Raw genomic sequence first — 13218 nt, 5'->3', positions numbered from 1 at the left:
TCTAATAGATTGGTTCGAGTTTACCCAGTCGCATCTAATGGGTGATTGGATTTCGTGGCTATCACTTTCATGTTGTCCCTTTTTAAAATAAACTTGGGGGTGGAAAAAAAATTAAACAAAAGGGCTTCATCATTTAGGCATTTGCAGCAGAAAGTTATTAAAAGTTAAATAAACGAAGGTTAAAATGAAATTGAAATAATTAGAAGTACGTAAAATATTATACAATTTTTAACAATGGTATTTTGAACACATTAAGGGAGACATTTTCAAGATTGCTTAAAAGAGTCCACCTTTCGGACTTGCGGCAGTAATAATAATACAAAAAATATATATATAAATAAATGAAGGTTATACAAAATGAACCAATTTATTATTAGTAAACAATACCCAGTAAAATCTTTCACCGTTGTTAACATTTATATTGTACACATTGTATGGAAGAAAAACAGTTACAAAATTGCTTAATAGAGCTTAAGACATTTGTAGCAGAAATTTGAATACATTTTTATTGAAGGCTATGAAACAAATTAAGATTCCAGTAAATAATAAACATTATTTCACAATTATTACCATTTGTTTTGTACACAGTGTATGGAAGACTCAAATACATTTTTAAAATCTTAAAAAAAAAAAAAAAATTATAATAATAATATAAGTTTAACAATTAATTAATGAAGTGGCAAGAACAAAAACTTATACAATGATAACATTAAACAATATATAACATATTAAATTCACTTAATTTCCATAAATGAAAAGGGCACAAGCCAAGTGGTTTTAGTCGCACTTATTTCCCTTCATCAAGTAGAAACCACCAGCAATTGTTACACTTTCCCCCGGAACCTTGATTTAGATAAATTCCATCAGCCTCTTGACATGTCCCTTTTTTTGGACGGACCTAGCAAGGGCACACTAGCAAATTGCAATCTCAATAAACCACATCTCAATCATGACTTGAACCTCCTTACAAGAAATATAACAGTCAGCCCCCCCCCCCCCCCCCCCCCCCCACCACCAATCGAGTAACTAATCAAGCAGCTCACACCACGGACCCATAAACTCTTCAATTCTCGACTACTGTGTAATTATATGAGTCAGATTGGCAGGGAGTAGTTTTCTACTTTACTTCCCCCCCCCCTTTTTTTTCGAGTCGGTTTTCTCTAGTATAGAATCACCTTGCTAAAACAAAATTCAGATTTTTACAAGGATTCCCTTTTTTTAATCGCTTTAGAAACAAGAAAAAAATCCTCAATGTAAAGTATTGCGAAAGTGGCAACGTACAAAAAAAAAAAAAATTTTAATGTCTGTCTGTTTTTAGTATACAATTGCCATCCTCAAACGTGTTCCTGATTTTTTATAAGGATTCACTTTTGAAACCAATTTAGGAAACAAAATACTTCCTTTATTACTACGACAGTGGTAATGTTGATGTACGTAAAACATAACATGTTTTTCTGTAGTTGATGCAATCACCTACCTCAAACATTCCCCCCCCCCTTTTTTTAAGGATTACCCTTTTTTAAACTGATTTATAGAAAACAAAATAATCCCCATTGAAAAAAAAAAGCACTACGAAAGTTGTAATGTTGAGGTACAGGAAAACAAAAATGTTCAGTCGGTTTATTTTTCCTTCTTCCCCGTGTAGACGCCGTGGTGTTCACGCCAGCTCGTGTTGTCGGGGCTTGCAACGCTATAACTCCCCCACCGTAATGACACGACGCGTAGGGGCAGTTCATGACTCACCTTGCCTAGTAGTCGTTCCATCAACAAAACGAGGAAATTTTAATTTGCGAGCTGTCCAATCTCGTTCCTATAGTCGTCGTCTTTTTCTCATCTATCTATCTCCTTCCAAGGAGACGGAGGAGAGAAGGAAAGGGGGGGGGGGTAACCCAAATTATCGAGCGTTAGGTGTGATGAAGCCCCGGGCGGTATGAGATTATATAGGGGCGGGGGGGGGGGGCATCTTGGGGGGGGGGGGGGTGACCGGTATGGGTTTGATTGCTTGATCCGGTCTCGTGTCTGTGCTCACCTAGGGATTGTGTTTTTCGGTCAGACTCTAAAGTTTCTATCTTGACACCAAGCTGTCCCATTCGATTCTATTCTCTATCTCTCCTCAAACGGTGAAGAGATCCTAGGACTTCAAAGCTGGCGACTGGTGGCTTGACTCGCTCGTTGATTGGTATCGTTGTCTAGAAACACTGAGGAGTGTGGATGATAAGGGGGGCCGTCCAACTCTCGTAGCCAAGCTCGAGTAACGCATGTGTTTCTGAAGAGGGGGGTAACAATCAGAAGGGTTACTTAGAGATGGGCGGAGCAAGGTCTCTGATAAATGGGGGAGGATGGAATGACCGTAGAGGAATCGATGAGAGATTGACAATTAATCATTTCCGAATGATTTCTAAACCACCCGGAGACAGTCACTGTATATTATCCCATAGCGGCTTTCACTAACAAGAAATGTGTTTCTTGTTGTGATGATTGAAAACATTCTAGGTTTTTTATTTTAAGTTAATTTGTTAGTTTAAAGACAATGGACACTATTGGTAATTGTCAAGAAATAGTCTTTTCACTTAATGTATCTCAACATATGCATACAATAACAAACCTGTGAAAATTTGAACTCAATTGGTCGTCGGAGTTGCGAGATAACAACGAAAGAAACAACATCATTGTCACACGAAGTTGTGTGCTTTCAGATGCTTGATTTCGAGACCTCAAAATCGATACCTGAGGTCTCAAAATCAAATTCGATGAAAATTAGCGTTAATTCAGAGGGAGCTGTTGCTCACAATGTTTTCTACTGACAAAATTAATGCATAATCATTAAATTTACACCAATACACCAGCAGTTGAAATTCACCTCTTTTTTTTGGGGGGGGGGGTGTCATAATGGCTATGCTGACCACAGCAGTCTTTCCTTACGGTCATAATTCTCTGCTTACAACAAGTTACCAGATCCAATTTTAGTGTCTAAAGCTGTTAGTGGTATAGCCAAGGAACAAAAACCAAATCTCGCTGGAGAGAAATGGGTTACCGGCGACAATACAATGTAATGTAATATGTTCATGACTGGTTGATTTCCTGCTATGTTTTTTTTTTTTTTTGTACTTAGCAACAAACTATTGTTAAAGAGTTGTTGGTGGTGTTGCTTTCTATGAAATTGGGTCTAGGATCTGTCATAATTGTCTACTAAAAGCTGAGGCACAGTCTATGGTTGGGTTGGGTTCGGACTTTTTATTATGCTGTGCGTAAGTGCAGTCTTTTAATTTGGATTTTGGAAACATAATGATTTATCTGTTAATATTTAGAAGTGGGTAAAATTGTTGACGGCGGTATGGTTTATTTGTTGATGTGTACTTTTTAATTTTTTTGGGGGGTCTCATTTTTAGCCAGTCTCATTAGCTTCATTTTACCTCCTTGCCAGCACTGGCGTAGGATAAAAAAATAAAAAAAAACACAAAAGCTGCTAAAAAGAAAGAAAACCTAGAGTTTTAGATCATAATGATGTTGAGGAGTAAACAAACCCAGAACAAAAACACACCCAATCAACGAAGGCGGTGTGGATGGTGGTACGCGGGCTTGGTAGAATATAGGTTGTGGTTCTCATTTGAAGCGTGCCTAATAATTACAAAACATTTTACAGTTTACACTATTTTGTTTTTCAAAAATTGAAAAACACAGACAATACGATAGATTCATTCGGTAATTTTCCTTGTTTTACAGTTCAATATCCGTGTCCAATTTGCAGCAATTGTCAAGCCTAATTTCCAGCCTTAACTCTACGTATGATTCAGTAAGGACTCTCCCAACGGGTATACACACGAGTCATTAACCTGTAACGGGTAAATAGTACGTAGACTTTTCGCACCACTTACTAAGTGCTTGTTGTGTGTTTTTTATCTGCGATGAAAATCATGTCTCAGATCTCCCCCACATCAAGCCCCGTCTTTTGATTACGCCGACTTTTGACAAGTCCCTTTGCAGGAGCCCACATCATCGTGGGATGTTGTCTTTTTTTTTTTACCAAACTCCTTTCGTCCCCGCCCGGTACATGTCACGGGTGTGTGGAGAGAAAGAGAGAGAGAGAGAGAGAGAGAGTCGGGGAGAAAGTGAAAAAAAAGAGGCAGTCTTTTGTGCCGTAGTGATGTCGCCTTAGGTTGCATGTATCCTCTGCAAATTGCGCTCCATAACTTTTCTATCCCCAAAAAGATCTAATACGGGATTACGAGCCCCAAATCTCCCCGACGAAATATTCCGCCAACAGAGAATAGATTATTGTTCTGATAAGACCCGGCAAAATGATCTCGGGGGAACGGAACCAATTTTCAGGCTAAGTCGTTCACGAGTCCCCCCACCCCACCTCCCCCTTACTCCTCGTATACCGCGGCCCGACGAGATTACCAAAGACCTCGGGTTATTGTTCTGCTAAAAAACGCTGCCAAATGCCGTTCAATTAAACCTAATTATGAGGGAGAGGATTGCCAAATGATAAAACTGATATGAGCATGCTGTCTCTCTAATTGTGTGCACAATGCAGAGATCCCTACTCATTTTTTTTTCTTTTTTCTTAAGATTCTCTAAACTTTCTGGATTTTTTTTCTTTCCGGAAATAAATAGAGGTCATTTTTAATTTGACAGCAGTTTCAATTTGAGGAGCCCTTCATCAATGTAAGGACATGCTTCTCTCATGAAGGGTTTGACTATGTTAGGACGGTCTAGCCTCTGGTATTTTATATATTATACTAGAACATGAATAGCCATAGAATAGTCGCTCGTGCATTTTGATTATCAATATTTTACTTTTGTTTGGCATTTCAACCAGAAATACTTGTAACACATCCTAACTGTTTGATTGTTTGTTTATTTGTCTTTATTTATTCATTTATTTAACTGTTTACTTATTACTTGTTAAGTTAACGTTTTCAAGCTCAAGTTTTTTTTTTTTTTGTGTCACGCCATAAAACCATTCCAGCACTATCCATATTCCACTGTCGGTTTGGGGTTAACAATAATGTACAAAAACACAAATCTTAGTGATTTGAAAAAACAATGTCAGGACGTAGGTCCAACACACATCAGATTTCGACTGGTATAAACTTAAGAAGGGGTTGACCAACGAGTTGAACCACCCATGGCGACAAGTTGTCAATTGACACCAATTGTGCTGGGTGACAAGGACAATAAAAAAAAGAGCAAATATCAATATCATAAAAAACAGTAAATCGACACCAATATTGCTGGGTGCCATTTCCACATCACCCACAAAAGTGAAAACAGTGGAAGAACAGTGGGAGAAGAATAAACTACAGTTAGATACAATAGTTGTAAATTGACACACATTTTGCTGGTGCCATCTTCGTCAACCTCCCCCCCCCCCAACACCCCGCAAAAAAGGCGAACAAAACAGAAAAGAGATAAATCACTATAAGTAAATAAATAAGTATAAACAAATAGTAAATACAATATAAATTAATAATAACACCTAATAGATAATTAAACAAATGACTATCCACATTTGATGACGTTTGGATAGTTACAACTCGTCTCGTATAACTCCACATCAAAAGAACAAAATAAATGTCAAAATCATACATGCCTTCATCTTTCCACACTTATGATTATTCAAACTTATAGTTACCTAAATCAATTTACATAATGTACTAAGCACAAATAATTAAAAACGCATTCGTCGTCGCATTCTTTGTTTAATTAGGCCAACTCAATAATTTCTCCATAATAAATATTGTCTTTTCATTGAATTTAATTAAACATTATAAGGACGACGACATCTGCCCTAAGCGCTAAATGATCAGATTAATTTTTATTATTATTACATATTTCTGATAATGAAACCAAGGATGCGCCGTAACTGAACTTATTACTGTAGCTCCCAAGCCTGGGGACACCTGTAAAACAAGGGTGCTTTCTATGCGAACCAGAAACACAACCTTTTTTTCGTATAAGGATTCCCTTTTTCTGAATCGAAACAAAATTCCACATTGAAAAGAATTAGAGCAGTGGCAGTTTTGATGCACGGAACAAAACATTGAGAGCTCGGCTACACGACGTAACTCCATGGAGTCAGTCCCATCCTCCCGGGGTGGGGTGAGGGAGGGAGGGGGGGGGGGGGAACTGACCCAGTTTGGTCAGCTGGACATAACGAGCATGCAAGGGAACCGCAGGGGCACACCACCATCAAAGCGCTCTCAACAAATTTTGCAGTTTAGAGTACATTTCAAAATAAACTCTTGTTGTAGCCCAAAGGCGCCCAATCCGAACGCAATGAGCTCCCATTTTAAACATACCTTTGTCTCGTATAGCTACGGATCTGGAAAACTGTTTTCCTTTATTGAGAGGTAGAATGTTAATACCATCAACTCATTTGCATCAATCGCTGAGCTCCAGGCTTCTGAGCAGACTGTTCACCACGTTATCACTCTAAAAATTTTACAAATAAAGTGGAAAAAGAAACTGTTGTTATGTACATGCTAACCACCTTTCGAATGAGTTTATGTTGGCCACGCAAATTCATACAGATAATATTTATTTAATATATTATTGGCCAGAATAGAACTTTTCTACCATAAAGCCAGCAACGGTTATGAGTTTGGGTAATAAAGCCCGCTTACAACTATGGACAAACGGTCCACCCAATACGAAAGTCGGAGTAACGTGGAATCATTTGTTTGAATATTATTCACACACTTGTTTTGTCTGTACACAGGATGGTGTCTCCGACAGAATCGGTTGCCCAACCCAACCCTAATAGGAGACTTTCCAACGCTAGGTGGCAGCAGACATACCGGGTAAATTTCCATTGTTTACGTAGTTCTGAACATGCGCATAATTCTGAGAACAATGGATTTACCCGGTAAGCCTGCTGCCCTCTATCGTCCCAGAAAGTCTCCCATTGGCGTAAACATATACCCTGATTGGTACCCTGAAGCCACTTTTCGTCCCCGATCAGGCAACCTATATGTGTCGACACTACTAGATGCTCACACATGTCTATAGTGCCGCTCAAGCTATGTCAAAGGGTGCTTTTGCTAACCAATATCCCGAATGTTGAGGCTATCATCAGTCCCTATACTATTATCCTTGATCTTAATATAACCGAGTAGTCAGTGTAAATTTCAAGATCATCAGTCAAACAGTTGTACAATTAATTTCGATTGTTGTCATCTTTAAATCGATTTGTGGACTGGCTGTACTATTGGTGTTTTGAGTGTCGGCCTAGACTCGTCTGCCCTGTTTCGGCATTCGTGTTGAGGCGCAGTGTGAACACATCCATAATAACTGACGTACCCGGTGAAAACGTGCGTGATTGGTGTGTGTCTCTGTGTGTGTGAATTCAGGGAGGAAGAATCCTGGTTGTCAGATATCAAACCATGGTATACTTTTTCAAAAACTACTGTGAGATTATGTGTAATTTTACAAAGCTATCTTTATCGTTGCTTAGAACGAAGTCGTTTTGAATGTTATTAATGTCGAACGTTGACAATTATCTCCAGAGCCTTCTCAAAACTCATCAAAACTCGAGAGACTAACACTAAATCTAGTTTCACCGATGGAGGCTGAATCATAAGTACGGTACTTCAACCAAAAGTTAGACTTTCTAACCTCGATTCAAATCTGTGTTAACCAACCTATAAATATCAGGCGCATCGTGCAAAGGCTTCATCATGGGCGGATGATGACGAGCCATATAGCTCCCATTGAATAGGTTTATGACCCGAGATGACTGGAGCTCGCGCCTGAGTTGCTTCAAATCAGGCAGAAAATGCGACAAACTTGGGCCGTGTCCCGGCCCTTTCTACGCTTCTTACAACATGTTTTGACGGATAACAAACTTCAAGTTCCCATTTCTTTACTCGCCCGTGGTGACAAAACTATAGCAACAAACTCTGAAATAAAGCAGTGGAGCGTCGCTTCGGATGATAAGAAAAGGGGGGAGATATTAAACAGCGAAACCAGGAGTGTATTCTGATTTCGGTGTCTTTTATAAAAAGGCTTGATCTGGTTTCGTTTGTCAGCGGAGCCTTCTGGCCTTAGCCAATAACTACCCTACCGTGGGGCAGTGAAATAAGCCCCGTGCCGTGTTTGGACGAGAGAGACATAGCTTGTTTAGGTGCCGGGGTATCGTGGCTTCAAGCATAGGGGAGTTGTAGGAGTCAGAGGGCCCTAGCTTCCAGTACTATGTGCTGATTCTCTCCCTCTCCTCTCGTGTTTTGTCTGTGTTTGTTGCTCGGGAAGTTACACAGCCCCAAGACACAAAGCTAGGAACTTAATATGGTGTTGAGATGAATTGGCGTGTCTTGCTTGTTATGAGGTTTAAACCCCAAACTGCAGGGTTGTTTTATTATTAGGATTTTTGAAAAATGCCGACTTGGCACATATAGTTTACAATAATGAAAACAATATGGAATGACACCGATATTTAATATATAAACATTTTTTTTTTATAGAGAGAGGAGGGAGAGATGGGGAGAGGGGGCGGGGCTGTAAAAGTAAGCAATTCCCTGCAAGCGATCTGTAACATTAATAAAGTGGTAAAATGTAGCTTTTCAAATCTCAGAATTCATTTGAGACCAATATAAACATCAACAACGTTTTAATTTAAATGTGAAATTTTGGTTCAATCCATCGTTGAAGCTGCAGGAGTTATCTGCCTACGTGTGCTGTTTGAGAACGAAATCTGGGTTATAAAACGTAATAGCAACTCAATTTTACTATCTGCCGATTTGTAGTCTTGCTACCGGCACTTGAAACAGTTTATGTTGGTTTTTATGATAGTTCATTCAAGATTCAAGAAAATGGTGTGTGGGGAGGGGAGGGTAGGGGGCGGGGGGGGGGTAGTTGTGGTGGATGTGTTGGTGGTGGGGTGGGGGCATTGTTGACGCTAGCCTCGTCTAAACATAGTATTAATAAACAACATTAAGATTCATATATAAGTGAAGATAATAAAATAGAGAAACATAACGCAATTACATTTAAGTGACGTTTGAAAGCTTTGCACGGATGATTCCCAACTATTGCCCTGAAAGGGTGACTAAAAAATTATTTACTTTGAAGGCTGATGGATCATCTCTCGGAAAATGTGAGTTTTTATTAATTTGTCTGTACTTGGTATGCATTAAAGACACTGGACACTATTGGTAATTGTCAAAGACAAGCCTACAGATGGTGTATCTCAACATAGGCATAAAATAACAAACCTGTGAAAATTTGAGCTAAATCGGTTGTCGAAGTTGCGAGATAATAATCAATTAAGAAAAAACACCTTTTCATACGAAGTTATGTGCTTTCAGATGCTTGATTTCGAGACCTCAAACTCTAAATCTGAGGTCTCGAAATTAAATTCGTGGAAAGTTACTTCTTGCTCGAAAACTACGCCACTTCAAGAGAGCCGTTTCTCACAATATTTTATACTATCAACCTCTCCCCATTACTCGTTACAAAGAAAGGTTTATGCTAATAACCTTGTTTGAGTAATTACCAATAGTGTCCACTACCTTTAAAGAAAAATTCACTTATTCGAATACTATTCTTATTATACACACCTATAGTAATTTTTCATTTACATATTTTTTTTTTCTCATTTTATGGTTGGTATCAAAGCACTTGTGGTTTGTTTCTCAAGTAAAGTTAAATCAGATCCACCTGTCCCTATCCCCATTTTTGTCATCCCAGAAAACTGATAGAAGTTGTTCTCGTTCCCGTTGTACGATGAACATCGCTGTCCCGTTTCAATCTAAAACGGATTGTAAATGTAAAAAAAAAAAGAAAAAAAAAAAAAGAACTTGCCGACCCGGCACCGTTACATGAAAGTCGATCCCGTTTAAGATTGAAGCCGCGAAGCTTGCCTTAGAAAATAACACACAAAAATCAATCCAACGCCCAGGGGCATTATTTCATGTGTAATTGTTTTTATTAAAAAAATGTGGAAGTAGACCAAGCTATAGTAGTAGTAGTATATGCACGTCAAAGTGGGGAGGAAGGTTGACTGCTTTACGCTTGCTGTCAAACTGAACACCCCCACAAAAGAGTCCCCTCTTATTTCGCGCGAGAGAAATTATCAAAAATTGTAATCAAATTGTTGAAAATGCGGCAAATGAAAGTGCATTACAGGTGCAGGCTCGGGCCTCGGGGGTCAAGCAGGGCCCCTGTTTCTCCCCTTAATTTCACGCCCAACTCACCTGTTAATCCGCTTTGCATGAAGCTTGGTTTGTCCCGTAAAAACAGTCTCAGAATCAGGTGTACCTTCGAAATCGGCACAAACCAGTGGTGTAATGCTATTATATCGGACAATTTCGCGACGGAGAAGTGGTCTATTACGTGTAGCGAGTTAGCCGGCGGCGGACCTGGCAACAGATGCGCGTAACGCGGGGCCGAAATAGAGAGAGAGAGTGAGACTCGAAAAGTGCGGCCTACTTCATGACATTTACAATCGTTGACTTATAAATGAGTTAAACGGAGTAGAGACCTGTAAAAAAGCGCTTGTGACCCAGTGTACTTTCTCCCCCCTCTTCCCCGATGCCCTCCATACTGTGGAAAAGTCAATGTTTGCTTTGTTATTTAGACCGTTTCTGGGCTGTTCTATGAATATAAAAAAGAGAACAAAAAAGCGAGAGATGGGCGGTGCCCACTTGTCATTGTTGCCTAGTTCCACTGCACCGCGTGATGGCTTATCAACACTCATGCTGTGCGATATCAGGCCTGGTACTTTACAGGCGCAACGAGGGCGGTTGCTTTCATGCCCCCCCCCCCCTGCCCCTGCCTTGGTGCCAGTGAAAATGCTCGAGTAGAAATCTACCATTTCCCCATATGGTGGCCTTTACCAAGGAGAAACAATGCCCTGGTGCCCTTGCCCTTTCTGGCAGCGGCCATGGTTTCAACGGTATTACAATATACGGAGACAGGGTGCCAGTCCTATTTCTTTCCATGCTCATTTGGGATGCAAAATGGACAACACAGAGAAATGGCTGCACCGGTGTCAAGGTCTTATTGACATATGTTTTGCTTACTGCATTTCATAGAGCTGCTAACCGTACGTACACGAAAAGGATATGCTAACCCTCCGGCGCTTAGGCAACTGCACGAACAAGAATGAGGTAACTATACAAATTCATGGTGAGCGCGCAAGATGGCCACCTATAATCTTCTTGCTAACCTGTTGATACGCGTTTGCTTATGCAGAGTTTTCTGCTACAGCTAGCTTGAAATGTTTGCTTACCGTTAAGAAGCGCTATGAAATTGGCTCAGAAGGATACTAGACTCGCTCGTAGTTTGGTCCAACTCGACCTGTGGAAACATCCATGGTTCAATTTTACAACCCATCATTTTCTTTTTAGGCCGAGTCCCGAGTTGTAAGACGGCGACCTTGGCTCATGATCCTCCCCCTTCATCCCAACTCTCCCCCTACTCCATTCACATTGGACACGATATGTTGTTTACTTGATAGGGAAATAGCATCCCTCCACCTCTCTGACTTGTGTCAGGCCATGTTTAACATATACATCGATTGTTATCAATTCTATCTGATGACTTGAATACTTCTTCAGCTCGTTGGGAATCTCCCGATTATGCTTGTGCTATTTTTTAGTGGTTACTTCATAAACATGACAGAACAATAAGCATGAAAATTTTGTGCATAAAAGTAACAAAAACAGTAAACAAAAACAAGTAGAAATGATAATGATAATCCTTAAAAAAATAGTGAAACCAAATAAACCAAAAACATGAAAATAAAGTGTTCAAATGCTTGTTCTTTAAAATTCACCAAAAACGAATTCAAATAAATAATACACAAAAAAACATGACCATGAAGTGTTCTAGTGTTGTCTTTATAATTGTCTGTGCTAAACAATTATATATTATGTGATCCGAAAAGCCGATGGTGAATAACGACCCCCCCCCCCCCCCCCTATTCATCGTGAAATAAGGTTGGAGGTAGATAGAGGAGGCAGACACATATCCAGGATGCAGAACTGCACAAACTTATTGCAACATACATTATAAAAACAAATGCATTGGTGCTTTCCGTTCACAAGGAAATCAAACCAGTTTTTGAGCTGATAATAAGCCGAGGGTCTTAGCTAATAAAGCCAATCTCGCCAAGTTCAGGCAAGCGGATGGAGGCATCCCAGTCGGCATTAAAGACCTTTCGATCGCCATTTAGTCACCGGCTTACTGAACATCTCTCTCTCTCTTTCTCTCTCTTTTATTCAGAAATACAATCCGGGAAATTGGCGCTCAGTCAGTACCGTATACAAATTGAAATAGTATGAATGAAGGAACTTCCTTTGAGGAAGAAAAGAAGCGACTGCGGGATTGACACTACTCTGCTTCTTATTAAGTGAGTCTGAATGCCTAATGGATGGGGGGGGGGGCATGACAGTGGGTATAACCTTGCCGGAGTTAAAACAAAAATGGAAGGCTAAGAGTGGATTAAGGAGCTACGGAAACGAAAAAAATGCATGTGCTGCTTAAAACACAAAAACTCGGTGCGTGGACGACTAAATTCATCTGCGGTCAGTTGCATCAAACGGACTTAACACTTTGTTCTGCTCTCTCTCTCTAGGTTACGCCATGATGCATGCTAAGGAAACGTTTGTCCGATTGTTTGTGGAGGAAAAAGGAAGGAAAGTTATACAACCCCTTTATTGTTATTCTTTAGACATATTAAATTTTAGCACTCCCAGGCTAATCAACGCAACGAGAAAATTATCAAAATGGTATCCCTTTCTTCAACGCGGCAGAACTCGCCCGCGTGTATTATGTGATATCCCTCGTTTGATAAAAAGCGGCTGGAGAAAGAAAAAATGGTTCTGAAAGCCCTCAATAACACGCCATCCTGGATGAATTGTAACATAAATCCCAAATATTTACAACTAAACTATACGAGTATATAATAACGTGCATTATGCGATTGAAGGCGAATCGCATAATAAATGGTGGAAGGAGGAGATCGTATTACGCAAGTATAATACACTCCATAGGTCTGTCAAGCGATTTTTTTTTTCACGCGCCTCTTCATGGCCGCCCCTCTACGAAATACATGTAGGTTTTCTTCCCCCATCCATAATCCATACTGTGTGTTGTGTGAATTAAGCTCTTTCTGTTTGATATAAGCCCTGTATACATAATAGGTAAGAAACTGCTATCGGGGTATCAAGTTGCGTGAATTCTTCGCTTCTGAGGAGGTGTTAGCTTACCTTG

General features: G+C 39.8%; 1 long non-coding RNA gene across 1 annotated transcript in view; it reads right to left on the bottom strand.

Moving 5' to 3' along the window:
• Window positions 1–1980: 1980 nt before the first annotated feature.
• The window catches only part of LOC117288810, a 55466-nt gene continuing 44228 nt past the window's right edge, over window positions 1981–13218 (bottom strand). The window contains exons 3-4 of the long non-coding RNA XR_004518913.1: window positions 6306–6438; window positions 1981–2266 (exon numbers count right to left, since the gene is read on the bottom strand). This is a non-coding gene — a long non-coding RNA (uncharacterized LOC117288810). The remainder of the gene's footprint in view (window positions 2267–6305; window positions 6439–13218) is intronic.

Source organism: Asterias rubens, chromosome 4, assembly GCF_902459465.1.
Source record: "Asterias rubens chromosome 4, eAstRub1.3, whole genome shotgun sequence".
NCBI lineage: Eukaryota > Metazoa > Echinodermata > Asteroidea > Forcipulatida > Asteriidae > Asterias > Asterias rubens.
The sequence above is the reverse complement of the archived record's forward strand: the minus strand, read 5'-3'. Positions and strand labels throughout refer to the sequence as shown.